Here is an 11,851-nt window from a genome sequence, read left to right as displayed (position 1 = left end):
CACTGTCTGACATCTCCCTTCACCCACTTCTCTGTTGACCGTCCCCCAGGGAGGAGGTTATATGTAAATCCCTGTAATTGGTTCCCCCTTTCCACCCCACCCACCCTACAGTATCACCACTCTCACCCCTAATCCTGAAGGGATCATGTGTCCTGGATTCCCTGTGTTTCCAGTTCCTATCTGTACCAGTGTACATCCTCTGGTCAAGCCAGATTTGTCAGGTAGAATTGGAATCATGCTAGTGAGTGGGGTGAAAGGGAGAGGAAGCATTTAGGAACCAGAGGAAAGCTGTATGTTTCATCATTGTTACCCTGCACCCTGACTGGTTTGTCTCCTCCCCATGACCCTTCTGTAAGAGGGTGTCCATTTGCCTACAAGTGGGCTTTGGGTCCCCAATCTGCACTCACCCTACTTCACAATGATATGATTCTTTCTTGTGAGCAAGAAAGATTTCCATATAAAACCTTGATGATGCTCTTGGACACAGCTCCTTCAACCATTGACTTCCCTGTCTTTGAGGAGTTACCTTGTACATTTTTTTCATAGGTCTTCTTTGCGGTGGCCAGTGAAATAAAGGCCTGAATTTGGAGCTGAATTGTTTTCTCATCTTCCTTTCTAACTGCAAACATTGAACCCCTAGGAGTTATTTTAATACAGGTCATGAACATTTATAGTCTAAGTTCAGAATTTGGTTGACAGCCAATTCTCTTAAAAACTTAGTAGAGATCTTATCTACATTTGCTTGCATTTTAAATTTTTAATTGAAATGAAAGATATGTATAGAAAGATGTATTAATCATAAATGTAGAGCTCAATTACTTTTCATAGAATGAGAAAATGTATTGATATTGTCCCTCAGATCCAGAAACAGGCCAGCCAAAAAAAGCTCTCCTTTTGTCACCACACCCCTGATTTCTATTAAATTATATCTTAATCTCTGACAGCAGAGGCTACTTCTTGTTCCATCACCATAGGTTTTTGTATCATATAGTAACATGAACTATTTCTCAGTGAAAAAAAATTACTTAACTTTAACACTTGTATTTTTTTAAATCACTGCTATGTAGTCAACTTTGACTCATAGCAACTAGAACTGTCCCTTTGACTTTCTATAAGTCCTTACAGGAACAGAAAACCTCTTCATTTTTCTCTCACAGTGGCTGGTGGATTTGAAAGGCTGACCTTGCTGTTAGCAGTTCAATGCATAGTCCACTATGCCACCTGGATTCCTTTTAACACACCTGTTCAACTGCATTTGTGTGACTATAACTACAGTCTTATAGCCAAGATATCATCCTCCCAAATCCCCTTAGCCTTTTCTTCTCTAGTTATGCTTTACTACAATCCATGACTCCTGGCACGCACAGATGTGTTGCTCATTATTATAACTTACCTTTGTAGAATGTCATGGAAAGAGAATCATAGAGTATGATAAAGGTGGGCTTTTTCCCCTTTCTGCATAATTCCTTTGCAATTCAATCAAATTATTTTGTATATGCATAATGTAATCTTTTAAATTAACTGGTATTATCCACCATAGTTTATGCCCGCCCACCACTCATCTGTCACATTATTGTACTGTGGTAGCTTTCCTGTTGCCTTGATACAGAAAGTTAAGCCACTGGTGCATCAAATATGAGCAGACTACTCTGTAGTGACTAGTTTCAGTGGAACTTCCAGATTAAGATAAACTAAAAAGGAGGACCAAGTGATCTACTTCCAAAAGAATTGGTCAGTGAAAATCTTATGACTCACTGTGGGATATTATTTGACATAGCACTGCAAGAGAGGTCCTCAGGCCAGGTGGTCCTCTAAATCTAACTGAAAAGACCTGCCCCTTCTAAGTACAGTTGAACTTGATGATGTGGATAGAATAAAGCTTCCAGAATTTTCTTTAGCTGATGTGGCCCAATTAAAAATGAGAAGAAACAGCTGCAAGCATTCATTAATAAGTTAAATGTAGAATGTGTGAAGTATGAATAATTGGAAGTAATAAAAAATGAAATAGACCCATATCCTAGGTATTAGTAGACTGAAATGGACTTGTATTGGACATTTTGAATCAGAAAATCCTATGTGAGGAATGACAAACTGCAAAAGAATAGCATTTCATCATCATTAAAAGGAACATTTCAATTATCTAAGTTCACTAGGAGTTGGCACCGACTCAATGGCGTTGCATTGGGTTTTTGACGCTAAGCCTAAAGTTGTCCGTGACAGGAAAATATCTGTGCTCAGAGGACAACCTGTTAGCAGGACTGCTTTTCAATGCATGCCTCAACCACTAATACCAAAGAATATGCAATTAAAGATTTTTCCAACTTTGGCCATCTGAAATGCATCATATATGTGATCAACATGTGTTGATAACTGCATGACTGGAATGTGAAAAAACATGATAAAGGAACAGATTTAGGGTCCCTAAAGCAGTGCTTCTCAACCTTCCTAATGCTGTGACCCTGTAATACAGTTCCTCATGCTGTGGTGACCCCCCAACCATAAAATTATTTTTGTTGCTATGCCATAATGGTAATTTTACTACTATGATGAATCTGGAGACCCCTGTGAAAGGGTCATTTGACCCCCAAAGGGGTCACGACCCACAGGTTGAAAGCCACTGCCCTCGAAGATCCCAAAACTACCATCTTTGTGTGTTATAAAATCGAGGGCAGAATTCTTGGTGGACGGCCTCGAGCAAAGGAAACACCTCTGTCGGATGTGTACAGACCTAGATGGAGGGTATGTTGAGAAACATTAGCTTCACGTTTTCATATATTTTGTTTTCAGTGGCTTATATTCTTTTGTAGCAACACTATTTGACTGGTCACACTGTCTTATTGCCCCTCAGCTAAGGAATTTAGGTTAGCTTTTTCTAGTGTAATCTAGAAATAACTCCTGTTGGTCTATGTTCCTAGAGTGGGTTTCACATAGATACACTTGAGTTCAATTGAAGGAATTTGTGAGCCTGTGGACCCACTTGTCAATTCCAGCAAATGCATGCTCAGGGTGGTAAACCCGGATGACTCACATGGCAATGGCCTGTGTCCAGTTCCACAAGTGCCATCAGTACATATGATAAACACACACTTGTCTTCATGTGTCACCATCAGATCAGGAGAAACCACTGTCCACTTCAAATATAGCCAGCTGGTTACATCTGATAAGATTATTGCTGTTATTATTTCAAGCAAATTAACATGTTACAACATTACTCGCCTTTTCTGAAACAGTTGTATGGTTTGACAGATGAATTGAAAGGAGACACAAACCTGACCTGCAGAGTTTAACTGAGATAAATATTTTAGTTCTTATAGTATCTAATTTGGTATATTACCAGCAAGGAGAATATTTCTTGGGACAGGTTAGTACTTTGTGGCAACTTAATTTTACTCAGAGTTCAGACAATCTAGAGAGGTGATGGGGATGACAGTTTAGAGTAAGGCTTTTCAAAAGACAAGGCTAGTTCAGCAAACACATAGCATCCCTCCCCAGCTTTCCCTCCCCAGCTTTCCCTCCCCATCTTTCCCTCCCCAAGCATCACCAAGGGCTATAGATACATTTAACGGGGGAAAGAGTCTTTGAATGTCACTTAACAACATCACAGAGTAACTAAGGGGGGAATCCAGCAATTGAGGGCTGGGAGAGGAACAGAAAGCCAGTTTCTGCCAAGTCAATTTAGTCTCATTGTGATCCGGTTCGGTGGAACCGTGCACCATGGGTTTTTCAATGATGAGTTTTGGCAAGTAGATTGACAGACACTTCTTCTGAGTACATTATAATGAAACATTTTTGGATTACCCACCAAATATGTTAACCATTTTCACCATCCAGGGAATCTAGGACCAGAAGGCTCCACGTCCACACGACATTTCTTTCATGTCAGAGACAATTCACTTAGCTAAACATTGCCATGACTCCCTTGTCATCTTGGCCCATGCCTCTGCTCTTCGTGTCGCAGGCCTTGTCATAAGTGTAAATATGTGTATAAGTGCATGATGCGGTCAGGGAGTGTTGATAGCAATTTTCCCCTAGTTTACAGCCATTCACACTAGTTGTTTCCTGTCCACGTCTACTGTGCTCTTCCTTAGCTTAGCTGCCTTGTTACTCAGGATGCACAAAGGAGAAGTATACGACTATTCCCCATTCTCCGTTAAGTCTGATCGACCATTCTTTTATCTCGTATTATCTGCAAATTCTTGTAGGTGCTCTTTAATTCTTCCTTTCGCCAAATTCTAAATTTTCTTTCATTCTCCAACACTAACAAGCTTTCTTTATTATGTGTTCAAAAATGCTGAGCACTAGTAATTTCTAGTTTTGGGGAAAATCATCCTTATGCAAAAATTACTACCATTCTCTCTCTTAAAGCCAACAGCATCTGTACCTGGGCAGCCGTAAGTGGAAACGTTCTGTATTAAAATATTTCAGAGTCTGGCCATGGACTATATAATTGCCTCTCCATCTACATTACATAGTTTGACTTCTTGAACATTTGAAACAGAATTATTTGTCAAAAGGTCAGACTCTGGAGGCACCTACTTTGAAGGCATGTGTGTCAGACATCTATCTTGGCTCCTTAGCTGATGTGAGGCGATGCATACTTAAAACCCACAGCCATCACACTGATTGTAACTCGTAGCAACCCTATAGGAAAGAGTAGAACTGCTCTTTAGCGTTTGTGAGACTGCTAATCTTTACAGGAGAAGAGAGCCTCATCTTTTCTCTCACAGAGTAGTTTGTGGGTTTGAACCACCAATCTTGCAGTTAGCACAATATCTAAGCCACAACATGACCAGGGTTCCTGGGACATACCTTCAACCTTTCCATTATCCATATGTAGTCCACCTATTACAAATATGTAGCCCACCTCAATTTCAAATGATTTCCTCCTGTGTTGGCATTTCTGACTCATTCCTTTCCATCTCCAATCTTGGTCCCACAGTTGGTGTTGGGTGCTTTGGAGTCCGTTACAGCTCAGAGCAACTGTATGCACACAGAATGAAACACCCCATGAGCCTGCACCATCCCCATAATTATGCTTATGTTGAACTAGGGTTGCAGCCCTGTATCAGTCTGGACAGTTGAGGGGCTTCCTCTCTGTCAGTACCACTCTACTTTTCAATCTTGATGTCCTTTCCCACATCATGATCTCCCCTGACAAAATGTCCAAAGGAAATGAGATGAAGTCTCAAAGCCTTGCTTCTGGCTGTACTTCTTCTAAGACAGATTTGTTTTATCTTTTGGCAATCTATTGAACTTTAATACATTCAATATTCTTTGCTACAACCCTAAGGGATATTCTTAGGTCTTCTTAATTCAATGTCCAACTTTCACATGCATATGAGGCAATTGAAAATGCCATGGCTTGCGTCAGGCACACTTTAGTCCTCAAAATAATATCCTTGCTTTTCAACACTTTAAAGAAGTCTTATGCAGCACATTTACCCAATTAAATATATTCTTTCATATCCGCAGTATTGCTTCCGTGGGCATTGATTGTAGATTCAAGAAAAATGAAATCCTTTACAACTTCAATCTTTTATCTGTTTATCATGATGTCACCTATTGGTCCAGTTGTGAGGATCTGGGTCTTCTTTACACTGAATTTTAATCCATGCAGAAGGACACTACTATTGATCTTCATCACCAAGTGATTCCGGTCCTCACTTTCAGCAAGTATGATTGTGTCACCTGCATATCACAGGCAGTTCATATGTCTCCCTCCAACACAACGCTCTTCGTAGTTGCATTGTTCTTCATATAATCCAGCTTCTCTGAGAATTTTCTCAGCAGAGAGATTGAATATGTATGGTGAGAGGATACAACACTAGGCACGCCTAGGCACGCCTTTCCTGATTCTAAAACATATAGTATTGTTCGGTTCACACAACTGTATGATCCGCATGCCATGTTCTCATGAGCACAATGAAGTGTTCTGGAATTCCCATTATCTCAAGGCTATCCATAGTTATGGGCCACTCAATAGAATAAATTTGTATAGTCAATAATACAATAAGTAAACATCTTTCCAGTATTCCCTGCTTTCAGCCAAGATTCATCTGACATCAGCAATAATGTCCCTTATTCCACATTCTCTTCTGAATCCAGTCTGAACCTCTGCAAGTGATATTAATGACATTATTTTATAATTTGAGCCTGTCTTTGGAATGGGAACAAATACAGAGCTCTTCCATTCAGTTGGCCAAATAAGCTACTTCCAAATTTCTTGGGATAGAAGGGGGGGAGGGAGGAAAAAAATTACATAATATAAATTTACATATATATATATATATATATATATATATATATATATATATATTAATGACACCCCAAAAAATGGAAAAAATTCTGCTGGGTGGAACTTTCATTGTCCGCATTTTCCATGGTAGGTGAGCATAAAGCAACTCCCTCTGAGTTAGTGCACTCAGTGGCTTCTCTCTGGTCACAGTGAGCTTTTTGTTTTTGTTTTCATATAAAAGCAGTTTCGCTTGATATGGGCCATGATTGTGGGGCAGGAGGAAATTCCTCTCAGTTACAACTCAATTGATCAAACATTACCAGAAAAGCTACACCCTCTTCACCATCAATTTTAGAACTCTTGTTTTAATTTCCTTCAGTTTCAAACCTGAAATTGCTGTGTTAGTCTGGGTTAACTAGAGAAACAGATTCATAGACACTAATGTGTAAAAGAAAGAACTTTTTATAAATGGGCAATCTCTTATTAAGAAAACATCTGGGCCGAGTCCAGATCAAGACCATAATTTCAATATTAGCCCATATGTTCATAAATTCTTCTACAGACTCACAGAGCACATACAATGATGTTGAATGCAGGAAGATCTAAGGCCAGTGGGTGGAAAGTCTTGTGGATCCATTAGCCGTGGAAGCATCTCAGTGCTGGTGTGGTTCTCCCCATGGCTCTTCCAGCTCCAGTGCTCTGGCTCCATCAGCATAGCTCCATGTGGCTGATCAGCAGGAAGACGAAGCAGCAAGATGGATTGGCCTCCAGGGAGCTATTTATCTCCTTAGTACCTCTAAATGAGGTCATCAAGCTGTAACCTGATTGACAGGCTAAACCCCACCTCTTCACTCTTAATAGTCTCAAGTTGACAGCAGATTATGTAACTACCATACTTCCATATGGGCAATTGATGGTTCTACAGTCAATCCCTGACTTGGTTTTAGTTGCTGATTTGCAATTTGATTCTTCCCACAGATATTGTCAATTTGACTTTGGTGTATTCCATCTGGAAGAGTCCATGCACATTGTTGTCTTTTGTATTGTTGAAAAAGGACATTTGCTATGAAGAACTCATTGGTCTTGTAAAATTCTATCATGTGATCCTGGATACTCTCTATAACCAAGACCGTATTTTTCCCATTACTACTACTACCTCTTGGTTTCCAACTTTTGCATTTCAATTGCCAATACTTATCAATGTATCTGGACTGCATGATTGATCGAAGTTATTGGTAAACATTATTTAATTTCTGCATCAATAACTTTAGGGGGTGGTTCATAAATTTGAATAATGGCTATATTGATTTTAATTTTCTTTTGTGTAGCATAGACATCATTTTGTATCTTAAAATGTTCTTTTTGATGATGCATGTGACACTATTTCTCTGGACTCTCTCATTCCCAGCACAGTAAACCATATGGTTTTCTGATACAAAATGGTCATTCAGCACTTTTCATTTCACTAAGACCCAGGATAGCTATCATTCTGCATTTTACTTCATTTTTGATGACTTCCAATTTTATTACATTTCTACCTCACACATTCCAAGTTTCAATTGCTAAGTGATGTTCATAGGTATTTTTTCTCGTGTTAAGTCATACCCCACCAGGAAATTCAGGTCCCAAAGGCTGCACTCCCATAGGCTTCACTCCATCCCTGTCATTACGGTTGAGTGTGCTTTGAGAAAGCAGCTCTTCCTCAGTCATATTTTGAGTGACTTCTGACCTTCTAATCCCAACCTTAGTTTCTTCACTGCTTTGGTTCTTGTATTCATCAGGATCTTTATTCTCTCCCATGTAATGGTTTTATCCATTTCTCTTGTGCATTCAGTATACACATCTTGGAAGGTTTTAAAATAAACTTCAGAACAGCATGTTCATTGCCGTTAACTCCTATAGCAGTAACTGCAATGAACATGAAAACAGATATTAATTTGGCTGTAATTAATTTACATGAACATGAACACAGGATAAATAATTCACTGTGCCGATTTTTCTCTCCCTTCTCTTGTATCTGTACAGTATATTTTACATGTTGAATTTTGCAACATTTCATTGCTTTACTGCTGTCACTATGAATTGTTCCAGCAAGTAAAATCAATTATTTTTCCCCTGAAAACAATCGGGTGTCTGACAATTTGGTTTCTTTCCCTCTTAATATATAACAACATTGGAGACACAGGGTCTGGAGAGGCTCAGTCTGACCCCACCACACTGAGGCAAAATAGTAAGGGCAGACGGTGGAGCAGCGAGGGGAGAAGAGCAGGGAGGTCCTGAGGGAGTACCAAGGATAGATTTTTGGGCCAGAACGTGGCACCCCAGCAGACTCGACTGGAGGGCACTCCTATAGGTCAACAAACAGACCTTGAACTATTTACAGCTTTTTCTTTTCTTTTTTTATTTTAATTAATTAATTTAAAAAATTGTCATTTTTTGTTGTTGTTGTCTTGGTTTTGTCTTCTTTTGTCACTTAATTTTGCTATGTGTTGGTTTTTTTGTACATATTATTATCTCTGCAGGTCTATCCAGATAAGATAGGCTGGATGGACAGTCTAAAGAAGAAAACAATGGGACCAATGATTCCGGGTACATGGGAGTTGGGGAGGTGGGGGAAAGAAGGTGGTGCTGACCAACCCAGAGACAAGGGAACAACAAGTGATCCAAGTTCAGTGGCAAGGAGGGTGTGAGAGGCCTTGTAGGGATTGATCAAGGGTAATGTAACTGAGAGGAATTACTGAAACCCAAATGAAGGCTGAGCATGAGAGTGGGACAAGAGGAAAGTAAAAGGAAACAGAGGAAAGAACCAGGAGGCAAAGGGCATTTATACATGTCTAAATGTACATATGTAATTATATTTGTATATGATGTTGGATAAATAGAGCTACTTGCATATATTTAGAGGTTCAGTATTAAGGCAACAGATGGACATTGGGCCTCCACTCAAGTATTTCCTCAATGAAAAAATACTTTGTTCTATTAAATTGGCATTTCATGATGCACACCTTCCCAACACAATCGCTGAAGACAAATGGGTGCATAAAAAATGTGGTGAAGAAAGCTGATGGTGCCTGGCTTTCAAAAGATATAGGGTCTGGGGTCTTAAAGGTTTGAAGGTAAACAAGAGGCCATCTAGCTCAGAAGCAACAAAGCCCACATGGAAGAAACATACTAGCCTGTGTGATCATGAAGTATCAACGGGATCAGGTATCATACCATTGTAAATGAGGGGGAGTGCAGAGTGGGGACCCAAAGTCCATCTGTAGGTAACTGGACATCCCCTTACAGAAGGGTCACAAGGAGGAGATGAACCAGTCAAGTGCAGGGCAGCAACGATGAAACATATAACTTTCCTCTAGTTCTTAAATACTTCATCCCCCCCTCCCACTATCATGATCATGAGTCCAATTCTACCTTACAAAACTGGCTAGACCAGAGGATGTACACTGGTATAGATAGGAACCGGAAACACAGGGACTCCAGGACAGATGATCCCTTCAGGACCAGTGGTGAGAATGGCGATACAGGATGGTGGAGGGAAGGTGGGGTAGAAAGAGGGAACTAATTATAAGTATCTACATATAACCTCCTCCATATGGGATGGGCAACAGGGAAGTGGATGAAGGGAAACTTGGGACAGTCAGTGTAAGATATGACAAAATAATAATAAATTATAAATTATCAAGGGTTCATGAAGGAGGTGGTGTTGGGGGATTGAGGAGCTCATACCAAGGGCTTAAGTAGAAAGCAAATGTTTTGAGAATGATGATGGCAACAAATTACAAATGTGCTTGATATACAATGGATGTATGTATGGATTTTGATAAGAGTTTTATGAGCCTCCAATATAATAGTTGTTTTTAATATCAAAATAATTTAGCTGAACTTTAAAAAAAAGTATAGCTTAACAGCTTATTATATACAGGAATTGTACTTAAATATTTAACATGGAATGGAATAAATATTGAAGTAAATAAACTAACTAAAGCAAGTTTACAGAATATATCAGCCACATCAAATGGTAATTTATTTAATTAGTTTTCAATAGTAGAGGTGTTCTGAATCCTTTTCCCCTGGTGCATTTTTCTTATCATTATGATGCATGTAGTCAGTAGGTATATATATATTGTTTCTTTTAAAGGATGACTTTCGAATGTAAGGATGTGCTTTATACAATTGATGTATGTATATGTGTGGATTGTGATAAGAGTTGTATGAGCCCCTAATAAAATGTTTTAAAAAAAAAGACTGCCCTAAATCACAAAAAAAGTATCTGAATAATAAAAGAGCTACAATAAAAAAAATAAAGGATGACTTTCACCAATGAGCAAGCACATTGATACACATTGGTTCTATGACTAAGTTGTCATGGACCTGAAGTTTTCCTGAATTTAGGAGTCTTGCTGACCACAGTTTAGGGGTGCACATTCACCAATCTCTCCTCAGAAGAAAAGTGAGGCAGTCTTCTCTCAGAAAGATTTGCAAAGCCTCAGAAACCTTATACAGGGTGGGTGGGGGCTGGGGCTGGGGAGGTATTTAATTTTGGGATGACCCCCCACCTTCCAAATAACAATGGTATCTTTGGGAATTTGGACTGACCTTAGATAACTAACACCATGCCCTCATAAGCAACCTGAGTTATGTAGGACAGACTTCAAGGAAGGTGCAATTTGGATTAAGCAACCTCACTCCTCTCTCCTCACTCCTCACTCCTCTCTATCATTCTTAAAAATGTATTACCATGAGGATAAGAGGATAATAGTCTTAAGGATAAACTTGAGTACACCCTCATCGTCATTAAAAAAAAATACTTGGTAAACTTTGGAGGTTCAACTTTTTGCAGCAGCAAACGCCCCTGTAACTCAGCTTACCATTGTTTTAGGTATGCTCCCGTGCCACCTGTGGGTTTGACCAGGTTCTAAAGGCCCCTTAAGAGGCTAGGTTTGCACTAAACCTTGGAGGGAAAAGGACAGAAAATATTTTAAAGGACAAAGAAAAACTGAGAGTTGGGTATGTCTGCAAGTCTCTGGGTGGTACAAATGGTGAAAAAGCTGAATTGATAACCCAAAAGCTGGAGTTACAAGTTCACTCAGAAGTAAGTACCTCCAAAGAAAGACCTGGTAATCTTATTCCAAGTCACTGAAAAATGTCTGGAGCCTATGTTTAGTCCGACATACATGGGAATCCCATGGTTCAGGATCACCTCTATAGTCACTGGTTTGGTTTGCTTTATCTTTGTTGTTCTTTTTTAAACACATGCCTAAGTGGAGGGGGGACATTGGATGGAAAGCTTCCAACAATAATAGAGCTTAGTTCAGGTCTAAGGGTAGCAGTGTATAATTTATATGGTGATATGGTGGGAAAAGTGGCTGTAGAGACACATTTAGAGCAAATCCATGGCCTACTGTGCTTAATCATGTATCTTTGGACCAAATAGTAGTTTTTCATTGGTCTTAGATGAGGGACTCTGATGCCCCAGTGGTCACACATCGGGCTGCCATTTATAAGCTCAGCAATTCCAAACAATCAACTGCTCTGAGGGAGGAAGATGGGGTTTTCTACTCCCATAGAGTTACAGGCTTGGCAACTTACAAGGCACAGTTCTCCCAGGTCCTG

This window comes from Tenrec ecaudatus, chromosome 9, assembly GCF_050624435.1.
Source record: "Tenrec ecaudatus isolate mTenEca1 chromosome 9, mTenEca1.hap1, whole genome shotgun sequence".
Lineage (NCBI taxonomy): Eukaryota > Metazoa > Chordata > Mammalia > Afrosoricida > Tenrecidae > Tenrec > Tenrec ecaudatus.
Note: the sequence above shows the minus strand (reverse complement) of the source record.